The sequence below is a fragment of the Acipenser ruthenus genome, chromosome 21, assembly GCF_902713425.1.
Source record: "Acipenser ruthenus chromosome 21, fAciRut3.2 maternal haplotype, whole genome shotgun sequence".
In the NCBI taxonomy this organism is placed as follows: domain Eukaryota; kingdom Metazoa; phylum Chordata; class Actinopteri; order Acipenseriformes; family Acipenseridae; genus Acipenser; species Acipenser ruthenus.
In genome coordinates this window covers 20,424,862-20,451,775 of record NC_081209.1, presented here as the reverse complement: position 1 = coordinate 20,451,775, position 26,914 = coordinate 20,424,862, and the positions used below count along the sequence as shown (strand labels likewise).

Here is a 26,914-nt window from a genome sequence, read left to right as displayed (position 1 = left end):
TTTTATTCCTTTATTGCTATTGCTTATTTTGTTCTGGATTTTTTTTTTAAAACTTCCCTGACTACAGCAAGGCAAAGTTGTTACAGGTCAGCGATATACAGTACTCCCTTTGCCGAGCAGTCTGCGTTCGTCATAGAGCACACAGAAAGTAGCCACTCGCATGAAGATGCATTTTCTCATTAAATTAATTGAAAAAGTTAGTTCACAGTATGGGAACTAGATTGCAGTCTCTTGCAATGTATTCAGCACGCTCAATATGTGCAGTCACATGATCCATATTTTAATGTGGGGGTTGAACATTTAACTTGTGTGTTTAGGGTCATATGACCAGGAAGCTGCAATTGGTTAGTTTTTCCCTGCAAACCAAACGGTGTGCATTCAGTCTAACAAGACCCACTTCCAGCACAAATCATCCCAGCTGCAGAATCCCCGTCCTGCTGTATAGCGATGCTCAAAAACAGGGCATCTTCTTGCAATGCCCCCGTAGTAAGCGGGTCTTTCCTCGGCGACGTTCTTCAGCTGTCCTGTGCCGCTTTGTTGTTGCTGGCGATCGTTCCCTCGGCTCAGGGAGTATGGCCACTGCCGCAGAATCTCTCCTCTTCTGCAGAGAGATACCCGCTGAGTCCCGGAGAATTCAACTTTCTGTATGGGAAGGGGTCTGCAGTTCAACCGGGATGCACGATCCTCGATACGGCTTTCAAACGCTACTTCAGGATCACTTTTTCCGGATACAGCGGAGAAAACCCCTAACAGGTACCGCGAGTTAAAAACAATTTATGAAAGTAAATTAATTGCATTCTGTGTCAGACTTACCAATACGTTTAGGTTTATTAAAAATCTATTAGACAGTATTTGTGGGCTACAGATACAGTACATGCACCGGCTTAATCAACGCAGTATTCAAGGGTTATATAATAGATGTGAAATGTTAGTGCTACTGGTATCCTATATATATATGTGTGTGTGTTTCCATTTTGTCTTCTGTTATACAGAATACTTATTTTTTAATCCGAATTTGTTCTTTGCGTTTGTATGTTTGTATTTGACACGAAGGACGATTTTAATTGTAACCCGTCCCTCTGGTCTTAACGTTGGTGTCGAAACTATTCTGGAATCCTTTTCATCACGTGTTTGTAAACATATCGCTGCGTCATCTTCCCCCGTTATATTACATTGCTGTAGGCTGCATTGTAAAGGCCTTTGTCACAGTGCTCACAGAAACTAACCTGGCTTGCTATAGAAATATATCTAACTGTAACAACAATAAGATGATGATGATGTAAAAACTATTGTCAAGGTCGTTTCTCTAAATACTAGTATCCTTTTTCAAATGTTAAAGCTTTGGTGTCGCACAATCGTGTTCCAATAGTTTTTAACAAAAATGTCAGGAGTGCATTGTTCCTTTTCAGAAAGCAGACCTTTGTTTGCTTGCATTGCCCTGCACCTAGTTTTATAGTTCCACGTGACTAACCTGTTTCAATGTTCTGTTGCAGTGATTAAGAAGCCCGGTTGCGTGTCTCCAGATGGGTCGTTGTGTGGTAGTGCGCCCCTCGCAGCTCTGGTGGTGAATGTGCAGAAAGGTGGATGTGATGGATTTCCAGACCTCAATTCTAGAGAGGACTGTAAGTATTTACCCACCCAAAACGGGACACTGTTCATCATTTAAGGAATAAAGCGTGTACTCACTCCTACTGCAGGACTACCCCAGCAGTCTCTGACTACCCAGCAACTGTCTGACCTGCAACACCAAAAGGATAGTTTAGATCAGCCCCCACTTAGATCAATTGATAGACCCCATTGTTTCTCTGAGCAATGGCAATTTCTTATTCATTGATCAAGCCTGTAATAAACCAACCCAATAGCCAGGTCTTGGAATCTACACTCGTACCTAAGCTGACAGTAATATCTCCTCCATAAAAGTATTGTGCTGCTGTAGCAGTGTGCCTGCATGTTTGAGTGTAGCCTATAGTTTGCACTGACCCGTTGTTTTCTGTGTTTCAGATAAGCTCAGTATTGCTGATGGATTGGGAAGCCTATCTGCAGTGTCAGTATGGGGAGCGCTCAGAGGTAAAGGCCTTTAGTCCGTTTCTAAACCAGTCTGTCAGGGTACACTTCAACCTTTCCCCTGAAGCGCATGATCTGAAGGTGAAACCTAATCAGCCGCTCTGCTTCCCCTTTAATAAAGGGGGAACTCTTTACAATAAATCAGCAGTATCTTCTGTATTGCACAGTGCAGTACATGTCATGTACATCAGCAGTATCTTCTGTATTGCACAGTGCAGTACATGGCATGTACATCAGCAGTATCTTCTGTATTGCACAGTGCAGTACATGTCATGTACATCAGCAGTATCTGCTGTATTGCACAGTGCAGTACATGGCATGTACATCAGCAGTATCTTCTGTATTGCACAGTGCAGTACATGGCATGTACATCAGCGGTATCTTCTGTATTGCACAGTGCAGTACATGGCATGTACATCAGCGGTATCTTCTGTATTGCACAGTGCAGTACATGGCATGTACATCAGCAGTATCTTCTGTATTGCACAGTGCAGTACATGGCATGTACATCAGCGGTATCTTCTGTATTGCACAGTGCAGTACATGGCATGTACATCAGCGGTATCTTCTGTATTGCACAGTACAGTACATGGCATGTACATCAGCGGTATCTTCTGTATTGCACAGTGCAGTACATGGCATGTACATCAGCGGTATCTTCTGTATTGCACAGTGCAGTACATGGCATGTACATCAGCGGTATCTTCTGTATTGCACAGTGCAGTACATGGCATGTACATCAGCGGTATCTTCTGTATTGCACAGTGCAGTACATGGCATGTACATCAGCGGTATCTTCTGTATTGCACAGTGCAGTACATGGCATGTACATCAGCGGTATCTTCTGTATTGCACAGTGCAGTACATGGCATGTACATCAGCGGTATCTTCTGTATTGCACAGTGCAGTACATGGCATGTACATCAGCGGTATCTTCTGTATTGCACAGTGCAGTACATGGCATGTACATCAGCGGTATCTTCTGTATTGCACAGTGCAGTACATGGCATGTACATCAGCGGTATCTTCTGTATTGCACAGTGCAGTACATGGCATGTACATCAGCAGTATCTTCTGTATTGCACAGTGCAGTACATGGCATGTACATCAGCGGTATCTTCTGTATTGCACAGTGCAGTACATGGCATGTAAATAAATATAATGACACCTTGTGAACTTTCATACTTTTTATTTAAGGCCTGGAGACATTCAGCCAGCTTGTTTACCAGGACCAAGAAGGCACTGTAAGTACTGTCTGCAATTTACAACATGTAAAGGACTGTCTGCAATTTACAACATGTAAAGTACTGTTTTTCAGATAAACGTTTTTTCCTAAATACTGTGGCCCTAAACATGGTCAACATGTTTTTAAGCCTCTCTGGGTTTAAATGTGCTGTTAGCATCATGAAAATGTGTAATTATGTATTTTTATTTGAATATATTTAACTGTTTGGTATTATTTTATTGTTGTTGTACTTTGAGTATGGACTAAGTAGATCTCTCTTAGGATTGGTTCTTTAAAAAAAACTCAGCAAAGCACACTACATAGTAGCCTTTAAACTCATGTGCTTGTTAGAATCCTGGAGTGCAGTAGCAGTACTGTATTGATGTGTGCTTGCACTGTGTAGCATGTTCTCATTGAGCACTAACAGTAATAGGGAATGAATCTTCTCTGTGTTATTGTCTCCCCAGTATTACATTAACAAGACAGACGTGGTAGATTTCCCCAGGTTTCCACACCGAGGACTCCTACTGGACACCTCCAGACACTACCTACCTGTGCGCTCCATCCTGGAGACTCCGGTAATGTACATAAGCTCAGGACGCAAAAAAACTGTTAATTTTGTGCAACTTGTCAGAGATCTTTTTCTGTGACAAAAAGTGATTTACGGAATTGGAGACCTGGGATTAACTAAAGTTTAACAAAAGGTATAGCTGAGTTTGTCATACTTTTATGGCAAATGACTTGCCTTATCTTTATGGATACACCACCACCATGTGTATTTATTTATTAAAGTTAGATACATACTGCACCGTATAAGATGGTGGTGATGGCTTAAATACACCCCAATAAGTTAAATGTCAGAAATTCAAAAAAGTATTTTTGTGTGTGTGTTTGAATTTTGAACCATTCCCTTTCCTCCTTTCTCAGGATGCTATGGCCTACAATAAGTTCAATGTGTTTCACTGGCACATCGTGGATGACCCCTCCTTTCCCTACCAGAGCCCCACCTTCCCCAACCTCAGCAGTAAGGTATGTTGTGGTGTTCAAGCTTCAGAATTCTCCCTGAGGTTTTCTTACTGACCCACACCAGGCGTGGCAGATGGAAGTAATTTAAGGTGTGCTCATTCTCTATCGTGAGTCTGGAGCACTTTGGCATGAATGTTGACCTGCTGTCTTGTTTTCAGGGTGCCTTCCACCCCCAGACCCACATCTACACCATGAGCGACGTCAAGCAGGTGATAGAACATGCCCGGCTGTGGGGAATCAGAGTTATTCCCGAATTTGATACCCCGGGGCACACACAGTCCTGGGGAAAAGGTACGTGGGCTGATTTTATACCTATTAATGTTTTTTTTTTTTTTTATTTGTGTTTGAAATGTGCTCAAAGCACTAAGGGGGAAAATAATCTTCTCAGTTTATCCCTAGAGCAGGTTTAGCACGTGATAAGTTTCACCCACACTTCCACAGACATGCCAGGAGCATGCCCTACAGGGACCCTTCACAGGGGGTGCTGTTGAAAGAGGAATTCCCACTCCATGCTTCTCCATTATTTTGTTGAGGATACCTTAAAAGTGAAATAGGTTTGTTGTGTCAATGGCTTATGTCAGTTAATAGTTTACTGTGAAAATACCTTGACATACATTTTAAAATGAGACCAGCGTTATTTACCTTGGCCATCCCCCACATGGGGGTGGGGAATGAGGCCCCATTCTCACCATGTGGGACGTAAGTTACACAGCTCTTCGTTTGATATGCGCATGACACCTGCCCTGGAACCCTTTTCTCCATCATGTTGTTCAACCACAAATGGAGGAATTTGGTTCACTTGAACTTGAATGACGTTGGAACCCCAAACTCATTATACTTAATCCAGGCCTCCATGTCATAGTCTAGGCCGACCACGCAACAGGAAAGGCAACAAGCTTGCATAACTGCAAGGTGTACCCGACGCATATGACACAGACGTTTTATGAGGGATTGGTAACAATGTATATTCGTTGCATTAAGTATTTGCATTTTTTACATGTTGTTCATTCCAGGAGTTCACTGTATGTTAAATCATATTTTAATTCCCATTTGATTTTCTCTTGAGTTAAGTAGTTCGTTTTCTCTCTCACACACTTTTCTTTTTGGCTCAGCCTGCTTTACGCGTGTTGGCTTTTTTAAATAAAGCCATACCGCTGTTCTCTCCTACAGTAGGGTTTGAATGAAAGTCATTTGCCCAGTTTAATTACACCGCACCCCCACCCCAGTTGTCTAAAGGATGCGAGACAAACAAAACATTTTGGTAGTAGTGGTGCAGGTCCTTTCTAACTTTGGATTGACAGAAACGCGTCGCCTTCTTTCTCTGAGTACCCACGTCTCGTTGTGCTTCTGTGTTCCCAGGACAGCCAGGTTTGCTGACCGCATGCTACAAAGGGTCGGTTCCCTCAGGGACGTTCGGGCCTGTCAACCCAATGCTGAACACCAGCTACCAGTTCATGAGCATGCTGTTCAATGAAATAAGCTCTGTGTTTCCAGACTCCTACCTGCACCTGGGAGGGGATGAAGTCAACTTCGCCTGCTGGTACAGTACGCTCCGCTTTAGTCGCAAAGTATTCCAAGCAGTGACGCAACCACAGGACTTCCACATGCTATGTCAATGTTTTGATGACGTCTCACTGTCTGTAAAAGGACCTGTTTACTCACTGTTTCATTGACCTGTTGAGTCTTGCAGCAATGCTTCTCTTTCCAGCTGTAAGGCTATTTTTGTAGAAGCACGCTCTGCACATTCCAGTTTACAAGCGGTGTGTCCTCATTAAGCAACAGTTGTGTTTGGCTTATGCCCTAGTGCAGCTCTAATGTTGTTCTGTTTACATCAACTACTGTAGAATGTTATACAATGGTGATCTCTTTTAAAAAAATACGTATTGGTTGTAAAATATACATTTTATTTTAAATCTTTTGTATATTGTACTGAATGTCTAGTGTCTGGACGGAATTAGAAACGCCTGTGTGATATAAAAAGATGCACTACTCGGTTGCCACTCAGTTTTAATCATGATGGAAAAGACAAGGCTGTGATCGAAGCACAATGGCACGATTCTATGAGCCATACTGGAGAGCAGACGTTAATTCAGATTTCAACAAATGGTCTCATATCCATCCAGAACAATTGAGTACAGTAAGAGAGTAGAGGTGCCAAGATGGCTTAACCTGAGCCAAGGGAAAAGGTATAGAAACAGAACAACAGGCAGCCAGCATTTGCTGGAGATCATGATATCTCTAGCACAGGTATTCCCAAGTGCTACATATAATATAACAATTTACAAAGAAAGTAAAACATTTAAATAAGAGTTCCTTTTAAAATATGCTTTTCTATTTTTTTGTTCTCCAGGAAATCCAACCCAGATATCCAGCAATTTATGAAGAAAATGGGATTTGGGACTGACTACAGAAAACTAGAATCCTTTTACATTGAGAAGTAGGTTTAAGGAACATGTGTATCATTGTTTTCACCTTCCTATATGGAGGTAGACACAAATCAATCAATCAATCACTCAATCAATCAATCAATCAATCAATCTTTATTTTATTATTATTATTATTATTATTATTATTATTATTATTATTATTTATTTCTTAGCAGACACCCTAATCCAGGGCGACTTACAGTTGCAGTAGTGTAGAGAGGAGAAATGCATGACAAAGTATCTCCGCATCTGGGAGGGATAGGTAGGGATGGACTTTGGAGATGTTTCGAAGATGGTAGAGGGAAGATTTGACACGGAGGAGATGTGGGCATCAAAGGAGAGGTTGCTGTCAAGGAGTACACCAAGGCTTCGTACTGTGGGGGAAGGCAGCAGCAGACAGTTTCCGAGGTTCAGGGCAGCTATATTGAGATTCTTAAGTTGAGTTTTAGATCCTACTCGAAGGAGTTCAGATTTGCCAGTGTTCAGCTGAAGAAAACTAGCAGGCATCCAGGTCTCGAGGTCTTGAATGCAAGCCAAGAGCCGGACCATGGCAGAAGGGCTTCGCTCATCACCTGTGAAGAAGACAACAAAAACCAGAAATCTGCAATAGGGAATTTAATTTCAGAAACATACACACAATTTGAATCTTAACCTTCAGCTAGTAATAGCATTGCTGTAAGTTGGGTAGACAGTCGTTTCAGCTAGTGTGTACACCTGTGTGGTCTTAAATATACCTGTATGGTGTCCCCTGAAGATGAATGTGACTGTTGCTGTTTGTGTTTCAGCCTGGTGAAGATCGTAACGGCGTTAAACAAGAACTCACTTGTGTGGCAGGAGGTGTTTGACAACGCAGTGAAGGTCAGTATGGCACAATAGCCTTTACACTGAAAGGCTTCCAGTGAACAACCATTTAGATCCATTTGAATGAAGAACAACTCAGAAGGCTGCCACCGTGCATTACAACCATTGACAGGCTTAAAACTATGATTCTAGACCTCTATATTATAGACCAATCAGTCTACTGGAAGAGAGAGGAACAAAACATTTTGGACGCTGATCCTCTTCATTTTGGATGGCTGTTAAAAACACGATGAGCAGCGATCATAGGATTATCAATACAACCCCCCCCCCCCCCCCCAAAATGGTTTGCAATGTGCGAAGTGCCTTCCTGATCCAGCTGACCGCTGCTGTTCTGTTTCAGATCAGTGCTTCCACAGTGGTGGAGGTGTGGAAGGGCAGCTGCTACCACTGTGAGCTGCACAGGGTGACGCCATCCTAGCTTCTCCCTGGTATCTCAATCTCATTGGCTATGGACAAGACTGGACTCACTATTACACTGTAGATCCCCTGGGATTTAAGGGTTAGTCTCTGTGTGCAGTGATTTTGATACCCTGTGATATTGCGGTGGAGCACTGTTTTGTGTTGTCCTGCTGTGTTACACATAGTAATTTTGCAATACATTAGCACAGTGGTTTCCAACTCTTCACCACGACACACATACTTATTCTCCAAGCAACAGATAATACAATATATAAACATATTTTTTTCATAAAGCAGAAGAGTGGCTTATTTTTTTCTAAAAGGAATAAAAGTTTGCATTTTTAAAAACTTTGCATGCAGAGCTATACCTCCTCCTTCATCTGTGTACATCAGTACACCCCTTTCATTTCCATAAGCCACTGGGACTCCCTTGAAAGCAATTTGTAATCCTTCTTTTCCATCAGCAGCAGATCAGGATCCAATACATTTCAGTTGGGACTCGGTCAGCCCCAGGCAAGATTGCAGGCTGGCAGAACTCAACCCCTCTAACTCACACTGCTGGTGGAAGTTCCCTGGTGCAGATGTAAACGAGGGCTAACTGGTTTGTCTGCTTGACCTGAGTCTTTTGTAGATTTACCTGATGTGCGTTTGTTAATTGAAGGTATTCCGCGTAACTGGCAGCGTAGGCGCGTCTGTCTATCTGTGTGTACTGTGTGTCGTACTTTAACATAGTTTTTAAACTATATCTTTAGAACGGCTGATTAAAATGTTGAAGAAACTTGGGGTGCTAAAACTTCAGGTTCTTGAGGCTCTTAAGCTAGTCTTGAAATCATTTGCCTGCAGAAGGTATTGTTTCAGGGGCAATAGCTGTGTGTTTTCTCCCCCCAGGTCCCCGCAGACACGGTGGTCCATGTGTGGAATGGGACTAAAGAACAGTACAGCCAGGAGATGAGCAGCGTCACAGCAGGGGGCTTCAGGGTCCTGCTGTTGGCTCCCTGGTACCTAAACGTCATTAATTACGGGCAGGATTGGATGAAGGCCTATATAGTAGAGCCGCTCAGCTTCAATGGTTTGTGCTGCTCTAGATTCCTCTGTGCATGGGCCACCTGGGGCATTACAGAGTTCATCCATAATTACACCACCAGGGGAATCTGCCAGTCACTTTCATTGGAATTCCAACACCTGTCACTCTGCGATGAGATAATACAGGACATACTGTACAGAATCTCGTTCTTGAAATACAATCGCCTGGTTTCCTTCTTCTGTTGTTTAATAATAAATTAAAACAACCCCATCTCGAACACCTAGTCCATCGCACTTCTTTCTGGAATATCTAAAAAATGAGGAACACATTAGGACAAATGTGTGCTTTGATTATTTGATTTGACTCATTCAGGTCTCAGCAAGAATGGATTCTCAGTGCAGGGTAGAATTAGGACCCAGACAGTGTCTGTATCTAAACCGGGATAGAATTACAGAATATTATGCAATATCTTTAATGAGATGGAGAAACAGTGTCATCTAGTGTCCACACAATTGCTGGAGTATGAGTGTCACTCATACTCCAGCAATTGTAAAGGTTGAAATGATATCATTCAATACTGTTCTTTCTGTTACCCCCACCCTCCTGGTAAAACATGCTGTGTGTTGATGCTGGCTGTTTCAGTACACCTTTGTAGACATCCGACTCCCACTGTACAGCAGCTGGCGTTTACTTGATTGAGCTCATTGTAGTCCTTTGGTACTGTTGCCCTCTAGTGGAATTAAACCAATTTTTTTTCTTTTTATAAAAGTGGTGGTCAAAAACATATTTGATATGTTTTAAAATGTCAGTCCTTGACTGCTGTTACAGTTTTAATTTCTTTTTTTTTCTTTTTCACATCTAAATCCAAAACAATCACAACCCTTATCAATAAATAATACATTGCTATAAACTATTCTCTATTACAAAATGTTTCTATATGAACAAAAACCCGATTATCTATTCAGGTATATCAAGAGTTGGGTAAATCAGACAACAAAAGCCAAACTGTTCCAATACCATTTTTGCCTTTGCACTTAAAACTAAAGGACAAGGATTTACATGATAGGAATATTGCCTGACGCTTTATGAGATGTGATCAACGTTAAAAGATTATATTGTTTAATGACGACGCTCACATTAATAAAATCGTTGCAAATTAGGAAAAATAAACAAAATTGCAAAAGTGGTTCTTAGCAGATAGGAAGAAACAAACCTGTGGCAACAGAGTTCATTTCTGCAGATGCACCCTATGGGTGTTCCGTTATACGTGAAACAACTATCACAGTAAATATTTCATGGTCGCGACGTCTAAAAATCCCATCTTGCAGAACCTTTGTCCACAGTATACAATGTGTATTTTACTTTAAAAATACTGTTGCTTGATTTTTCATTGCGTTAAAGACTATCTTGCCTGTTTTCTTTCCTTCTCCACAGGTACGGCTGAGCAGAAGCAGCTGGTGATGGGTGGAGAGGCCTGCATGTGGGGAGAATACGTTGATGCCACGAACCTGACGCCAGGCTGTGGTGAGACAAATGCATTCAACTCACATGGACCTTAAACACTATGAAGTGTATTCAGTATTTCCTTTTTAAATTTCAAGGCCGAGAGCCGGTGCTGTTGGAGAGAGACTGTGGAGCGATGAAGCCCAGACCTCTAACTTGGACACGGCGTACTACAGGCTGGCAGAGTTTCGCTGCAGACTGCTCAGGTAATGTAGTTGATGCTTATACTGTGGGTCTTATTAAAGCCAAGACAAATCCAGCATTATGTATCACTTAGAACCCGAGCATTTAAAAAGAAATAACACAATAAAACCTTCAGTTATTATTAATTCTATCCTAGTGTTAGTATGCGATTTTAAATAATAATTTAAAAAATCAAGCCACTTTCTCTGCCTTTTTAAAATCACCATTTCATGGGACATCCACTGACCTTCAATTCTCCTATTGTCGGGAGATGCTGCAGTGAACATAGTTTGAAATAATCAGACATTTATGGTTTGTAAGCTTAGAGCTTTGTTTGAGTGATTAATAACTACAAATAGTCTATACCAGATAGTACACAAAATATGATTGTGTCCTTGCAGAGAGTGTTGGTTATAACGCTGTATTCACACTGGATTGTGTCCTTGAAGAGTGTTGGTTATAACGCTGTATTCACACTGGATTGTGTCCTTGCAGAGAGTGTTGGTTATAACGCTGTATTCACACTGTACTTTCTCTTGTCTGTCTCTGGCAGGCGTGGAATCCGTGCTCAACCCCTGTTTGTGGGTTACTGTGATCACGAGTATGAGAGGATCTGAAGGAGGCCACTAATCAGCCAATCGACTGCACTGACCCCACTCAGTACAGTACAGAACAGTACAGAACAGTGGGGCAAATGAAAAAGTAATGCCTATAGTTATAGCCAAATCTGTGGGTCAAATATAATGTAAAAATCTTTCTGGTACTTAATTGCGTTGGGTAATGTTTAGAAAAGTTTGTCAGCTCTGCAAATTGACCCAAGCTCATATAGCATAGCAGATAATAGAGTCTGCAGTTTATCTAACCAGCTGCAGATCTAAATACCGCCATGGCTTAAATATCAAATTAGAAGCAAACCTTTCATGTAACAAACCTTTTAAAGACAAAAATACAAATAACACACAATGTAGGTATTTCTATCTGCTATTTAGATCAGAACTGTCCAACCTTTTTGAGTAAAAGAGTCATCCTGATTAATCAGAGTTCTTCTAGAAATGACCATAGGACAGCTTCAGTAGTCATCTACTTATTAAACATGCATATTTAAATCACAACATCAGTATGCAAAAATTGTAGTTGATTCTACCTAAGACTACAGATTGCTACCAGTACATTCTAACTGCGCATCATTCTGTTTGCAGATGTCAGTGGTTAAACACAACACCCATGTATCCTCCTGCCTAGCAAAACATGAAGAACACATCTACGCACTTCATCACTGAATTTTATTCTGAAACTAATATTTTTTTCCTGTAGTGAACTGCTATTCTCCCTACCTTCATATCTGTCAGGTTGATGCTTTTTTACATTTTTTGTTGTTGTGAAAAACAATTCTAACACCACCAGCCAGGCTAACGCGCGATGCTAAGCTACATTTTGACAATACCTTATAGACAGATGGCTGGGACGTGATCTGCATTGACTTAATTCTCAGAGCTAAATACTGAAGTTTGCGTTTTGGGAACCCTGGCTGTTGCTAAGCAAGCAACTGAACTGCAGCTTCCAAAGGATTACCCTTCAATTACACACACATTCTGTAAAGCTTATTAAGAAGTCCAGAAACCCGCGACTCGTTAGGCTGATATTGATTGACCTTGTTTTCATTGCGTTTGTCTCGCAGACGGTTTTGTTTTTCACTTGGTATTACCCAAAGTCTTTATTGTTTTTGATAAGCCCTAAAAATAGAGTTTCAGCAGAATGTAAAAGAACAAGCTGTGCTTGACATTTATGATTTGAACTATTTGAAGTGCTGTATAAAGGAGGACATTATTCAATCCCAAATGAAAACAATTAAATAGTAAGCTGCTTTTTCAAAGTTTTTATTTATTTATTTATTTTAAATGCTTTTTGCAAATCGTTCAGAGTGGTTCATATTGCAATTATTCAAGTATTAAAAACAAAAAATGAATAAATCAGATCTGAACTTGAATTACTTCAAATAACAATGGTATATTAGCAATAGAGTTCCATCCTGCTGTAAAACTTCTAATGATGAACTGATCTTGAAGCTACAACGGACCCACAGATGAGATTTGTGCAGAAAAATGTGTTCTTCAACAGGAACATTTTTTGACATGAATTTCTCAATTAATGTCCTCATGCAGATTTAATATCATACACGTAATATTAATAAACTATACACAAGGTTGCCTAATCTCTGTAGTGACTTTACCACATCTATTGCTGGTGAATGCTGCAGTTTTGCTCCTCTCGGGTGACCAGATGGTCGTGTCTATTTTAACCACAATGGCTTTTCCCAATCTGTATAATTGCAGCAAGCAATCTAATCTCGACAGTTTAATATAAAAAGGTACAGGGCTTGAAAACACCTGCAATATGTAACACATACTTCTTTGTGTAAATGGGCTGTCTCTCATATGACTGATTCACATGAATTACGATTGCATGCTCATGGCATCCTGGACATGAGGCTGTGTGGTCCAGTGGTTAAAGAAAAGGGCTTGTAACCAGGAAGTCCCCGGTTCAAATCCCACCTCTGCCACTGACTCATTGTGTGACCCTGAGCAAGTCACTTAACCTCCTTGTACTCCATCTTTCAGGTGAGATGTAATTGTAAGTGACTCTGCAGCTGATGCATAGTTCACACACCCTAGTCTCTGTAAGTCGCCTTGGATAAAGGCGTCTGCTAAATAAACTAATAATAATAATAATAATTTTCACTTTATTATTATTATTATTATTATTTATTTCTTAGCAGACGCCCTTATCCAGGGCGACTTACAATCGTAAATCAGATTTGTCAAGAGTAAGTAGCTTCAAATGTCATTTGAAATTTTATGTTGTTTGCAAACATTTTGTCGCTGAGTTTCTAAAATAATTCGAAAAGTCCTAAAGTTAGCTGTTAAAGTGCATGTGCCGTGGAATAATACCACTGTACTGATTGGCTGGTCCCAGATTTCTAATAGAAGTGCATTGTTTTCTTTGCTTTCAGCTATTACACATGTGCTTTTATCACATATAGACCCCCCACCCCACAGAAGCGCATGTGCCTATTTGTGCAGACATACAGCATTGCATTTAGGTGACTAACCCTCATTCTGACTGACAGCGTGGCTTTCCATTTCCCCAGCCAGCCTTGACAGAGAAACACACTGCAGAATAAGGTACACTGCAGCAGAAGTCCAGAGCTCCTTTAATGCAATCAGTTGCTTCATGCACAATCCCATCAGTGAGGTGACAGACACCTCCATATCCAATTAAACCTGCTTGGGTTTTTACCTGGGCTCATTTGGGAAGGTAGGCAAGGCTGAAAGAAGAAACTGCAATGGTACTGTCTGGTTAATACAGCCACGTCTGGAGATCTACTTCATATTTTCAATCCTCCCAATGCAAGTCAGATACTGCATGGTTAAGAGATAACAACTCTTATCATACAAGAGAAGGTGCCCTAATGAAATACAAGCAGTAAATCTACTAGTTAGTTATATCAGGGCATCAGTACGCGTGTGGTAGTTCTGATCCCCATTATATCGACAATAAATTGTATTAAACACCATATATTTTATCAATAAAGAATAAACAGTAACACTATTTTATTGAGTAAATTAGCAACAATATAACACAACATGTAAAAAGTAACACTAATGACAGTTTTCAGAGACTCTGAACAGCACTAGTCTTGGACAACCTTCTATTAGCGCAAAATGTGAGATGTTTCTTCAGGAGACTAGTACTATACAGTACCGTATTATTGCAAACAGAAGTGCAGTTGCATTTCTTTTGTCTGATTTATTTCACATGCACATACGCCTATATTCATAATAATACGGTATTATTTATTATTACGATTATAGTATAAAGACAAAGGATTTTCATTTTCTAAATCGCTATGTATTATATATATTTATGTCCGACTGATCCCATGATAAGTAAGAGTAAGTAAGTGATGTTATTGGCAGATTTTTATTCCTACAGTAAAGTTTTTGGTTTGATGTCCTTCAACTTTCCACACATAAGCATACCCTTATGCATAACCAGGCTAACAGCAAACATCCTTCAGAGTTTTACAACTAGACACGAAGACCTGTGCAACAGTAAGCAGGCAGTGACTAGGATAGCTAATTAAGAGTAAGAAAATGAATTTTAAAAGTCGAGTGTGGTTCTAAATTAAATTGCATCAGGTAGTGCGGTTTGTCAGAAGTGTGGACGCTGTAATACCAAAATACATTTACTGTGCATCCTCCACTATCCCAAAATGCTTTCAAAATGTTTTGGCACGTAGCCATTACAAATACAGTGCTCAGAACAGGTGCCTGAAGGAGCTGAAAATGACTATCAATACTGCTGTACCGTATACAACTTCTGAGGAGTTGAGAATGATTATCAATACTGCTGTACCGTATACAATTTTTCATTCTAAGAAGCGCTATGTCTTCCGTGGGCACGGGTTCCATATTTGATGGGTTGTAAACAAAACACAGTCCATTGCGCTGCTAGGAACTGTAACTATTTTAATAATGTGTGTACGGATTAAGCCAGACTAAACATGAAACAGTACTTCAGTGTGGACACTCTGAGCTGGATTAATTAAACGTTTCTGAGTACGGTTCTCGACATCGGTTATGTAGTGTGGACAGGGCCTTAGTCTTGATCACCTCTGATTACTGTGTAAGACGGCCTCCTCCTGTTTGTTTTTGAGCCCTGAGTGAAACCGCACGCTCGTCTCCCATACATGATTAAGAGCAGTGGCTGGTAGACATGTTTACTGTATCAGGGAAATGCAGTGGATCAGTTATCGAGCTGAGTTACAGCACCCTTTGAAGAGCGCCTGCTGGAGACAATGGCACTTGTTAACACACATGACTAAGACCTTTGGACCCTCTGAAAGTTTAATGTGATTCTGAGAGCGACCCGCATATGAGGTCAGAAATGAAGAGAGTCGACAGTCAAAGCGGTGTGCTCTGTGTCTTCACAGCTGTAACCAGAAGCCAGTGCAGTGCCATTGAACTCCCTGCCGCTTTGTTACAGGGCCATCAATAATTAGTCATCTGTCTTGATGGGGGGGCTATGCCCAGACAGGAGGGAGCTCATTAACTATCTATGTATATATTACTGATACTGTACATACAACAAGGGGCAGTGCTCTGACCTCAAACACTACAATCAAACTCATTTATTGTTGTAATTATTATTAACTAATACATTGATACATACCACACTGTTTTACAAAGTAACCAATTGCACATTGTGCACTGCCCTGGGTTTTAGTGGGAAGGAGCAGTTCACCCTGCAAACCAACCCATACTTGCCCTCTCTTTTTGAAAGTGCCATATGCGCTTAATTGTATGGGAGCTGAAATCTTCTTTCACTTGTCATGGCTAAAGCGACATAGGAGCAGAAAGACGGACCAGGCTGAAAGAATTTGAATACTGAGCTTCAGATTTAAATCAGCCTAACCTCTAACCTTAATTGGAATAATGTAGTTCAGTTATTCATTGCTTCGTCTTTCTGTATCAGGTAAAGAGCATGCGTCTATGCTGCTAAAGCATTAACTCACTGTGCCACAAATCCTCACATACATGCTATTTAAAATGACTATTTATAAAATATGGGTTTATATAATACACCACCTTTCTCCACCAATACACAACTTTTCGTTGTACACAGTGGATCTATTCAATTGATCTAAATCACTAAAATAGTGTTATGCAAACAGCCTTGGAGTTTATGTGTTTGAAGTTAGGGAAGTTGTGAGCAATATACTGTATACAACAGCTCATGCAAGTCCCAGGACAGGCACTGTTTTTATTAACGGTTGATCTAATGCCTCTTAAGAAGGTGACCCCTCAATCGCCCCTGTGTGCTGGGGTAAGCTCCCTGTGTTTCTGTGAGCCCGGTCTGGCTGTAGACAGAAAGTCGATCCCTCCAGGTTTTTGTATAATGCTAATCAAGCAGAGACATCATCAATCATGGGGGGAGAATTACAGAAAGGTACAATAGGAGATAAGATAATTGCTGGGTTGACAGAGCCCTATTTAACCCGGATCAGGTTGCAGCAGTACAGATTACAGCACGCTGCTGTGACTCAGACTGTTTCCATGAGTTGGAGCTGCAAGCAAGAGTAGCCTTGAGTTTGCAGGAGGCACGTTGCCTGCAAGTCCAAAGCACTGACACGCTGTCCGTACAGACTGGTCAATATACTAAAAAAGGAAAAGTTAATCCTTTTAAACTGGAAACGCCATTATGAAAACATATAATAATCAATTATTTCAATATATTTTAAGGGCGGTATGCTTGTTAATTTATATTGACCTTTTGTATGTCTATACACTCCAGCAATATTTGACATTGAGGAAGTACAGCTTTATTTTGTTTTTTTTGTTTTGTATGTAAATATTTGGGGTAATATTTTGGACAGGCAGGGGCAAGTATATTCATAAAGTTGTATAAGCTGTTGTAAATGTAATTTATTTTTATGAATTGTATAATTACAGAACCAGAAGGTACCAGAAAGTTCAGGTGTTCGTCGTGTGATGGTGTAGCATCAAAACACATGTGTTATTTAGGCCTACATCTAAACTTATGCCAACCTAAACGCATGGATTTTATTGTTAAAATTAGGTATTTTCTAATAGTATATTATCAAAAGTATGGCTAGGGGGGAAAAGTGTTAAAACATACATTGCAATGTGTAAAAACTGAAGGCATTGTTCCTGAACAGCAACAAATGAAAAAAAAAAAAAAATACCGAAAAATCACCATCAGAAAACCCCCATGTATTACTGTTTTAAATCAGTGCCTTCATATTTTAAGATTCTGAAAGGTTTCTGTTTTCATGCAGATACATAACATTTTGATCCAAGTTTCTTTTCATATATAGTTTTAATAGTACAGTATTGTCACATATATAGGGATTGTATACAGCTTTGTAGCTTTCCATATGTGGGACACTATATCAATACAATTTAATTAATGTTGTCAGCTAAATTACAAATACTTATAAAATTAGCTAAAAGAAAAAGTACTTTTAGAAAAAAAGAGGTGAAAAGTTCACATATAAGCAAAAGCTTAGTGAACAGTAAATCCATCCTGATGTGCTTTAAAATATAAGGCACTTAAATAAAATGGTTGTATCATGAGGTTGTGATGACGACAGTGGTGTGCTTTGTCCTTTCACTGTGATGTAGATGCCGAGCTGTGTGACTTTCCTCTCTCAAGCTGCAATAAGCTCCTGTAATCATAGAACACCTGAGCTTCTTTAGCTCCCCACGTTTCGAGGAAATGGGAATCAAACCCTGAGGTCTGGACTCAGGTAGCAGCGTCACAAACAAGCCACACAGAGTCTAATTCCAAAGCGCTGCACATAGCACTATTTAAGAAAAACGGAATATGAAAAAATACCGGAACATCATAGTGTGGCTACATGCTGCGGTGATCCTAATATTTTGGACTGTAGAATACTATACCCACTACAAAAGGTGTTCTAAGAACCAAAGCCGTACTGTATCATTGGCCTTAATGTAAATAGAGCTAATAAAAAAAATCCAGGAATTTTACTAATTACTAAACTTCCGATGTATCCCCACATTCCACTTCAACAGGTGACATGAAGCTAGCATAGATATCGACATGCAACTCATTGGAAATGCAACGTGGTTACAGGACTTACTTCTGCAAGTTTTGAAACCCCTAGACTCATGCTTTGGCTCTTCTGCTAAGTACTGTGTTTCCAACATTTCTGCATTCCTTTATGTGACATTTTGGAGTGGAATACTGGGACACTCTGGAAGTGTAGCAATGAAATATATTCAAGGAGCGAACAATACATTTTTTTCATTAACAGCTTTGAAAAATAGCTTGGAGTCTGTCTGTAAAGGTGGCCTTTGCCAAATTACAGTAGGACGTGTTTTTGTCATCCCCCCTGATGGTTGAAAACTCTAAACTCTTTGCCATTTATTGTAATGTGATGGTTAGCCAAAAAAGTCTTTCAAGTCTAAGCATATGGGTGAGAGTGTGACTGGGGCGTGAGCCTGCACTCCTTAGCAGTGCTTTCTCAGCCACGGCGATGTGCCGCAGGGATTGTGACGAGATGAGCTGCGCTCTGCCCTCAGCTGATAAGCACTCTTGCAGAAACACCTGAGCTAACTGTCCCGCGCTGGTCGTGTTCAGTGGGATAGGCACTAATGGTTCCTCCAATGACTTCGCTGCAATCTGATATTGTGACCTACAGCACAGGAAGGGCATGCCAAAAAAACAGCACCGCAGTACTGTTATCACTATGAAAGGGAAGGGTGCTGATAACATTGCTCATGTTAATAAATAGTAAACCATTCATTTTAAGCCACACTCCACAGCTTTGTATTTACACAACATTGGCCATTGCACAGTGGTCCCTGTTTTCCCCGGTTATAACTGCAGTCTGGGACACTGACTAGTCAGGTAACCCCAATCATGCCCATTTCAAACTGATCTGTGAAGCATCCCAAGCTGTTTTACAGTGAACTAATTAACTGCTCATATAAAAAGAAAGCTACACCACAGCCAATTTACCTGATGCTTTTTTGACTGTACATGCTGTACATGCTCAATAAAGATTTGACCTCCAGATGAGGTCCTTCAATTGGGAATCAAACCTTCAGAAAAGATGCACTCCTAATGTAGGACGCCTAATCTTAATGCCAAAAGAAAGCCTAGGAAACAAGGTGCAGATACCGAACAAGACTGAACTCTGCACACCATGAAACACAGGATAACACGTTTTTTATTTATTTTTATTTGTCTTATTACATTTTACTGTATCTCAGTAATACAGCACATTATTGACAAAGTGAAGCTGGATTAGACAGGTTTTAGCACCCATTCTGTTGTGGTAGGAAATACTGGTAGTGAACAGTGAAAATAATAAGTACAAAACAAGAAAGGACATGGGAGAATGCTGTTGTTCTCTTATGAGAGGTTAGATTAATTTGATAGCTTTGGTTATCACACAGTTAAGGAATGCTGCACCTCTGGTTTTAACGTCTGTAAAAGTAGGTTTGTTTTCGTTGCTATTCTGTAAACAGCTTCTGTGACTTTAAGGAATTAGCAACATTCTCCTAGTAACCCGCGATGAGTGCCATGTGGCTGGTCCTGCTGTAGTTGATGACCCTATTTGCTGTTGGCCACTGGCTGAAATCCAGTCAGACTAGGAATTAGGTGATGGCACAGCAATCTGTATCTGACGGCTCTCTTCTCCTGCAAACTTTTCAGAGTTAAGCTGGAAAAAAAAAATTGAATTGCCTAACTGCTCTGTGGTTCTTAAGAAAGTTTACCTGCTTCCTGCGATCTACGGGAAAATGAAGATGACCCCCCCCCCCCCGACATTATACAAACAAGCATGTTAGTGACATTCATGGCTGTAAATTAAAAATGAGAACAATCAGTGACATGTTAAAGTGGATCACCACAACTTACATCTAATGTAAATGTGTCATTATGACATACAGACAGATGGACAGCTGCCTTCATATATTCCCAGATTTCAAAGCATTTCCAACCACATTTCCTAGTAACTGAATAAGCTCTTCTCCAATGACTTAGCTGCAATCAGTGAGACATACGTGCCAGTGTGACGTACGGACAGAGTGCCTCCATAGACAGACAGACAGACACCTTTCCATACACCGGCGGGTTATGTTACACTCAATAGTTTGTGCTAAAGAATGAAAACAAACTGAAAACACACAGCATTTTCTTAAGGAACAACCACGTAAACATCCTGGTTGTTGCAGTCAAGAACCGACTCATCAATGAATGAACTGCATTCTTTAACTTTGTAAAACCGTTACTGTCTGCAGGTACCATGCAGAGGCTACTATTCTGCAATCTGCACACCTCAAGATCTAATAGCGTAAATTAAACAATTTAGGTTCCCCTCGCTGTTAAGAGACCAGACAGATCACCACGGTTGTTAATTACCCCATTTATGATGCCCTACCACCCCCTGCTGCTCTCTCTTGGGGTGAGATCACCTGTAAGTTCATTCTCTCTCCTTTTTAATTCACTTCATTAAATGAGCTTAGAAGCCTGTGATATATACTTAGAGAATTGATTTTCTCATTTCGATAATTATGGCTCTTGGCGCCAGATGGCATTGATTTGCTAATCCACCTCTCGTCTGTCTCTGAACTGACTGGAGAGCCGTATGTTAGATCAACATTAAACCTTCCAGCCCTGAAAATCTGCCAAGTCAGCAGTCAGCGAATGGCAGCAGCACTGGGACCGTGGTCTCTGTTGCCGGGGGGGGGGGCTAGATTACACAACTAGCCTAGACCTGTTTACAAGATACAATATGCAAGATGGGGTGGCACAACATAATCCACTTGTTTGTTATGGTTTCTGGGTCATTCCTGCTCAAGTGGACCAGTGTGGGTTTACGCGACATATTTCATCAAACAATGATATTTTTGTTGGAAAGCCCTTGGAACATGCTTTAAAAACAGAGGATACACAATGGCTCTAAGTAGGTAGGTATTGCAAAAATAATCTGTGGGGGAAGAGGAACACTAATGGACAAAGTCACGGGTTGTTTATGCCTTTACTCACAAATTGATTACTTGATCACTGCATGAATCCATTGTAAAAGTCTCAAGAGGTTAAACATTTGTGTCGTCAAACTCTAACACATGATGGCTTGCCTAATTGAAACATACATACATACTGCAACATACATGTACTGTACATACACTGCTCTTCTAAGAGATCTCAGTGGCACAGTTGGATTAGTTAAAGGTCGGGTGGCACAGGAAGTCAGATCGTTGACTCTACATTTTCTTTGCTAATCTTTCTAATTCCCAGCAACAGTGGTGAAGCTAGATTATATCTCGTCATTTTAAATCCGTAATAACCACACAAACTACATATGTGGAGGGGGGAGGGTATGTAATTAGTTAGTTTGAATCACCCACCTTACTTATACGGCATAATTGGATTCCAAGGCAGTCACTGCTTAAAATAGGAGCAGTTTTGTATGAACGGCTGGATCAGAATTAAATTGTGCTGGGTTAACAGCCCTTTGGCACATGATGGTGCAGGCATTCATGTTGCCTGCATGTTATCTGAGACAGCCCTGACAGTCAAGTACTGTAAGCTAGTGGGAACCAGTCTTGTAAAATAGCATTATAGACCAGTTCAGGGTACCGGCTCGAACTCAGGTTATTTCAATGAAAGTTATCCTCATTAAGATGTCAAAACTGTTCCAATAATGTACAACACATATGTTTAATTACTACATGAAGTGCATCAACTTTATTTATAGTTAGGCAATAAGTTAAGCAAAAACTACAGAGTGTAGGAGGAGATAAAATCTGAGGCGAGGTAGACTGATGTCTCCAAGTACACTGTATGCACCCTGTAGCTAGAGCCATTACTGTACCAGGTAAGAGCTGCTATTCCTGGTTTTAATATTAATAAAAAAAGGTAAGCTATGTTTTTCTTCCGCTCACTTCAACCAAAATCAGTCTTTTGTCCCGTCGATAGGCTGCTGACGTTCTGGACCCCAATCTCTAAACTGCACTGAGTTCTTTTATCACAGAACAGCAGGATTTGAAATCCCAATGAAAGTGAATGGCAGGGAATTTCCGTCTGTCTTATAAGAAGTTATTTATTATTGAACAGCACTTCAGACTTTCGACTTGCCTCTGACCAAATCTTGAATGCTATTGTATTTGACTAAGTTTTTTTGAAGAACAATAGAACATATTTCTAAAATGGGCTTTCTCATCATATGAAGGAATCAAGCTCAATTCAGTGCTCAACAGTGTAAAAACTCAAAAACAAGACAATCAAATTAAACTAGCAAAATCCATCGATATTCTGTGAAAAAAGAAAAGTCTCTGCAAAATGAACATCGACCAAAATGTTTGCACCGAAAATATGTTTATTTCATTTATTTAATCTGATAAAGTACTTGCCCAGACTGCACAATAACTAAATTGCCCAAACTGATCTAATGCTGTTTCAACAGCAACATGTCTAATCCGTTTTCATCTTATTTAGGCTTACCCCACTATCAATTTAAAATCCCACAAACTGACTTTTGTTTATGCAACAGACAATATGTTTCAGAAAGGCCCGGAGCAGTTCTGAAGCTTGCCTCGCTGTCTGAGTGTGCAGCTAGACAGCTTAGGAGCTCATCGCCGTCTTTGCGTTCAGACTTCCTATTGGTTCTCTCTATTGGTGCTGCCCATCTCATCTCCAGTAGGGTTTATGAAAGCAAGCAGCAACATAGATCACTGTGGTGATTTGTTACCTAGCTGGCTGAATTGTTATATACCCTTTCTTCTGTTTGGGAAATTAAATGTAGTTTTCAAAGTCATCTAAGAAATCCAATATGGCGGTCAGTCAAGCGTCACCAGAATTGTGTAATTCTTAAAAAGTTAAGCCGTCCCATTTAGTCAACTGTTCACATTCAAAGAGCTTATATGTAAAGCTGATTAGGTTGATATATGGAGGAACTATGTCCTGAACTTGTGACGATGTCCTCTGGATGTTCTCTGAAGAGTAGATCTGCCAGCAGGGAGCATGTTCACGCACGTGAACCATTGTGGATCTTCTCCTTAAAGCATGTTGTTGGCAATCAAGGTAAAGCTTGATGTTAATGAGACCATTATTAACAGCACATGCATACAACTGTTATAAATTGAAGTCTAGGGAAGTTATGCTAAGATTACAGTATATAAAGCTTTAGCTGCCCCTCTTAGAATACTGTGTCCAGTTAGGTAGCTTCAAAACTCTTTTCACTGCCACCCTTAAAATTGGTTAGTTAAGCTTTTCTTGAAAAATGTAGTTATAGGGGATACAAAAAATACAAAATCCCCCATGAGAAGAGTAAGAACAAATCACATACATTTGGATTTGACACTCATATAGTGGCTCCAACAGTCGCTACACAGAATTGGCTGGTGTTTCATGTGGAATCAAGATGAGTGAAGTTTCATCAGGAAAATGTATTCAAAACCCAAAGATCAGCCACATGAGGGGTTTTCAAATTGTGTACAAAAAAAGATGATTATTATTATTATTATTATTATTATTATTACTAAAGGACTACAGATTTAAAAAGAATCATTTTTTTCAAAGTAGAGTATACATACACCGGTAATGCAAATGAGATACAAAGTCTTCCAAGAACAGTACCTGATCTCTCTTGTGTGACTGTAGACCACCGAGCTGATTAAACCTGCCTTTTAGAGACACACAGCTCACTGACAAGACGCACTGCAGTTTGTATACACCTTGAGTCCAACTTCCTATCAGGGTTAATGAACCTGCTTTCAAGTTCCTACCCCATACTGCATTGCCAGAGTTTAGTGTCTGCTGTGTGTATGTCTCTGGATTTTAAAATCTTTATGAAAAGGGTTCATTGTTCATTTATATACTGTATGTTGAAGAAATATCACCTCTTAACTATCTTAGTACAAAAATGTAAAAAAGAAAACACACTAAATGTGAAAGCATCACTGTGTACAGTAAGCACTGTGTGTGTGACACATGACCACAAGCAAGCAGTTGGCTGTTTAAGCGGCTGTGGATCTTCTAAACAACCTCAGGGAGGCTGAGTGCCATCAAAGGGCTCAGGAGAAGAGCAATCTGACACTTATCTCCTCTCAGCCATAACCTCACGTCATAATTCTGCTGATGGTAGCATGAGGTCGCTTTGAGCAGCAGCTGCTGACTGTCAGAGGTCTAGGGCAGGACCTGTGGGCAGTGCAGGGGTCAGGAGAACCAGTAAAGCAAGTGCAGCCACTAAGGTAATGCAGCGCCCCCTACTCAACGCTGATAGACTTCAATGGTAACACATGTACTGCAGCACCTAGTAAAGTTACAGTTTGACATCAAAGAAAAGTGCTACTTTAAATTTCTTAAAATGAATTGATTTTTTTTTTTTTTTGAGAAAAGGAAATTGCTCAGGTTTTATCAAAAATGTTTTAAAAAAACAAAAAAAAAAACATGAACTACACAGAAAGAAAGCTAATAATAATAATAATAATAATAATAATAATAATAATAATAATAATAGCTATTAGAAAATATTATTACTATTATTCGAAAAAAAAATAACGTCATGGTACTTAATTTACCTATGTTTTCTGTGATGATCTCAGATCAGTTTGGTGCAGGTAGACAATGCTCTGCTGTAGTCTGGTGATTTTTGGGATTGATCAGGGCAGCAGATGGCTGTTCTGAACCCTGCTTAGGTACAGAATCTGGCCTTGCTCCAATAAGACAGTGGGCGTTCTCCTCAATGGGACAGAAACCACGCTTCTGTCGGCAGATTCATTGCTGCCTGTATTAACCACACCATGGCAGTAACCTGCTTAAGTGGCTTAACCTGCCTTTGATCCAAAGCCCTAATAGTGTGTGGATATTACAGAGCTCAGAGAAATGCCGTATTCTTACTAGTTTCTGGGCGACTAATAATAAGGAATACACATGTATAGAACATCTCTCTTATACATGTATAGAACATCTCTCTTATACATGTATAGAACACCTCTCTTATACATGTATAGAACATCTCTCTTATACATGTATAGAACATCTCTCATTAATGAGAATAAAGGTCATTCATGGCATCCTGGAACACCATTCGTGTTGATGAGCGCGTAGAGTGTAATGCTCATGTATCCAGGTCCTGGGCAAAGTGTTCATAGTGCAGCCTACTATGAAAAATAATCTGTGGAGTTCAGAAGCTGTGTGCGAATTAGCATGTGCGAGGTCAACAGAAGATCGGAATTCGAACATGTTCCATTTTGTATCATTTTGTTTTTTTCATATGGTGCACTGTTGAACATTTGTAACCTTTGGCTAGTACATATTTAACACAGATATTGTAAGACAGATGCTCATGCACACACTGTTTGACATTACACAGATTATTCTGAACATATTAGTGTTCCAACAAAATATTCATCGAAATATGATTAAACTGTTAAAAAGATTGCTTTGGGAGGTTTGGATCTGAGTATCTCAAACTGGGAATAGAGACTATCTCAAACCATAGTGTCCCTGTGCTAAGACTGACAGTGTCATATGTGGTAAACTGTCTGACAAAAATTCATGACAAACAAACCCTTGAAAATGAACAGACTGCAGCAACCCTAGCAATGGCAACACTACACAAACATTGCAAACCAATGTGATAATACCAAATGGGTGTAGTAATCTGTTATTACTTAATAACGGAAAAGATTACACTAATTAACAACACCTGTTCTGAAACCACTGCTTACTGATGAAACGCTTCACAGGGAATCTCTCACTAAGTTTCGGTGGACTACAATTATCATTTCACACAGTGGTGAATAAATAAATAACTTTAATAGTGATAATGACATTGCTGTGGCGTGTTCCTGTAACAAAACCCACGTTCAGATATTGCCTTATTGACTCGTGAGGTCCACTATTACCTTGTAACACGACACAGCAATGACATTATCCTTTCATTATTCCTGGGGGTAAGTGAGTACTGAACCATAGGATTGCCATTGAAGGTCAATCGGTATGTAAGGTGAAACAGGTTGAGCATCACTGGTTTGTGTCCTCAAAGGAGTAGCCCCAGGACCCATAGCCTTCCCGTGTTGTACAAATAGAAAGCTATTCTCACACTTCAAATCCCAAACACGACAGTCTTTTTCCGAGGAATGGGTTTATACAGTAGCTGTATTATATAACGGGCAAGGTAGGGAACGCGGCAGATGCATGAGTTACACTGTCAGCACTCCACAAATCAGCAGCTCATTGAAGATTAACTCACCTCTCCAGATCCCTGTCATGTATTATAAAACAACATCCTGTTCATGTAATCACAAGTAATATATGGATAGACCTACAGTGCGTCATACAAAAAAGTATTGTAATACCTCTGAACGTAAAGTGATAATACTATCGCTCAGACCCAATACTAGTATCATTGGGATTATCATTTAAACACGTCAGAACGTGTGGCTCATGCATGGCAGAGCCGGCTTTTCAGTCTAACTGTCACCCAGACCCGAAAGCTGACTCCCCCCTGCTTGACTAAAACCAACAAGGTGAAGTAACGGCTCTCTCAAAGGAAAACAGACCTACTGAAGAAAGACAGGAGTTTGTAATTATTGTGGTGTAAATTATGGTGTAATGTGTTCTTTGTCCATGCAACAGCTT

The 26,914-nt window shown here is 40.2% G+C and overlaps 1 long non-coding RNA gene and 1 pseudogene across 4 annotated transcripts in view; one reads left to right on the top strand and one right to left on the bottom strand.

Moving 5' to 3' along the window:
* Window positions 1–198: 198 nt before the first annotated feature.
* On the top strand, window positions 199–12,918 carry LOC117428298 (beta-hexosaminidase subunit alpha-like; annotated as a pseudogene).
* The window catches only part of LOC131699110 (uncharacterized), a 28,655-nt gene continuing 8,577 nt past the window's right edge, over window positions 6,837–26,914 (bottom strand). For all 4 annotated transcript variants that reach the window (XR_009308033.1, XR_009308034.1, XR_009308032.1 and 1 more), the window contains exon 3: window positions 6,837–7,313. This is a non-coding gene — a long non-coding RNA (uncharacterized LOC131699110). The remainder of the gene's footprint in view (window positions 7,314–26,914) is intronic.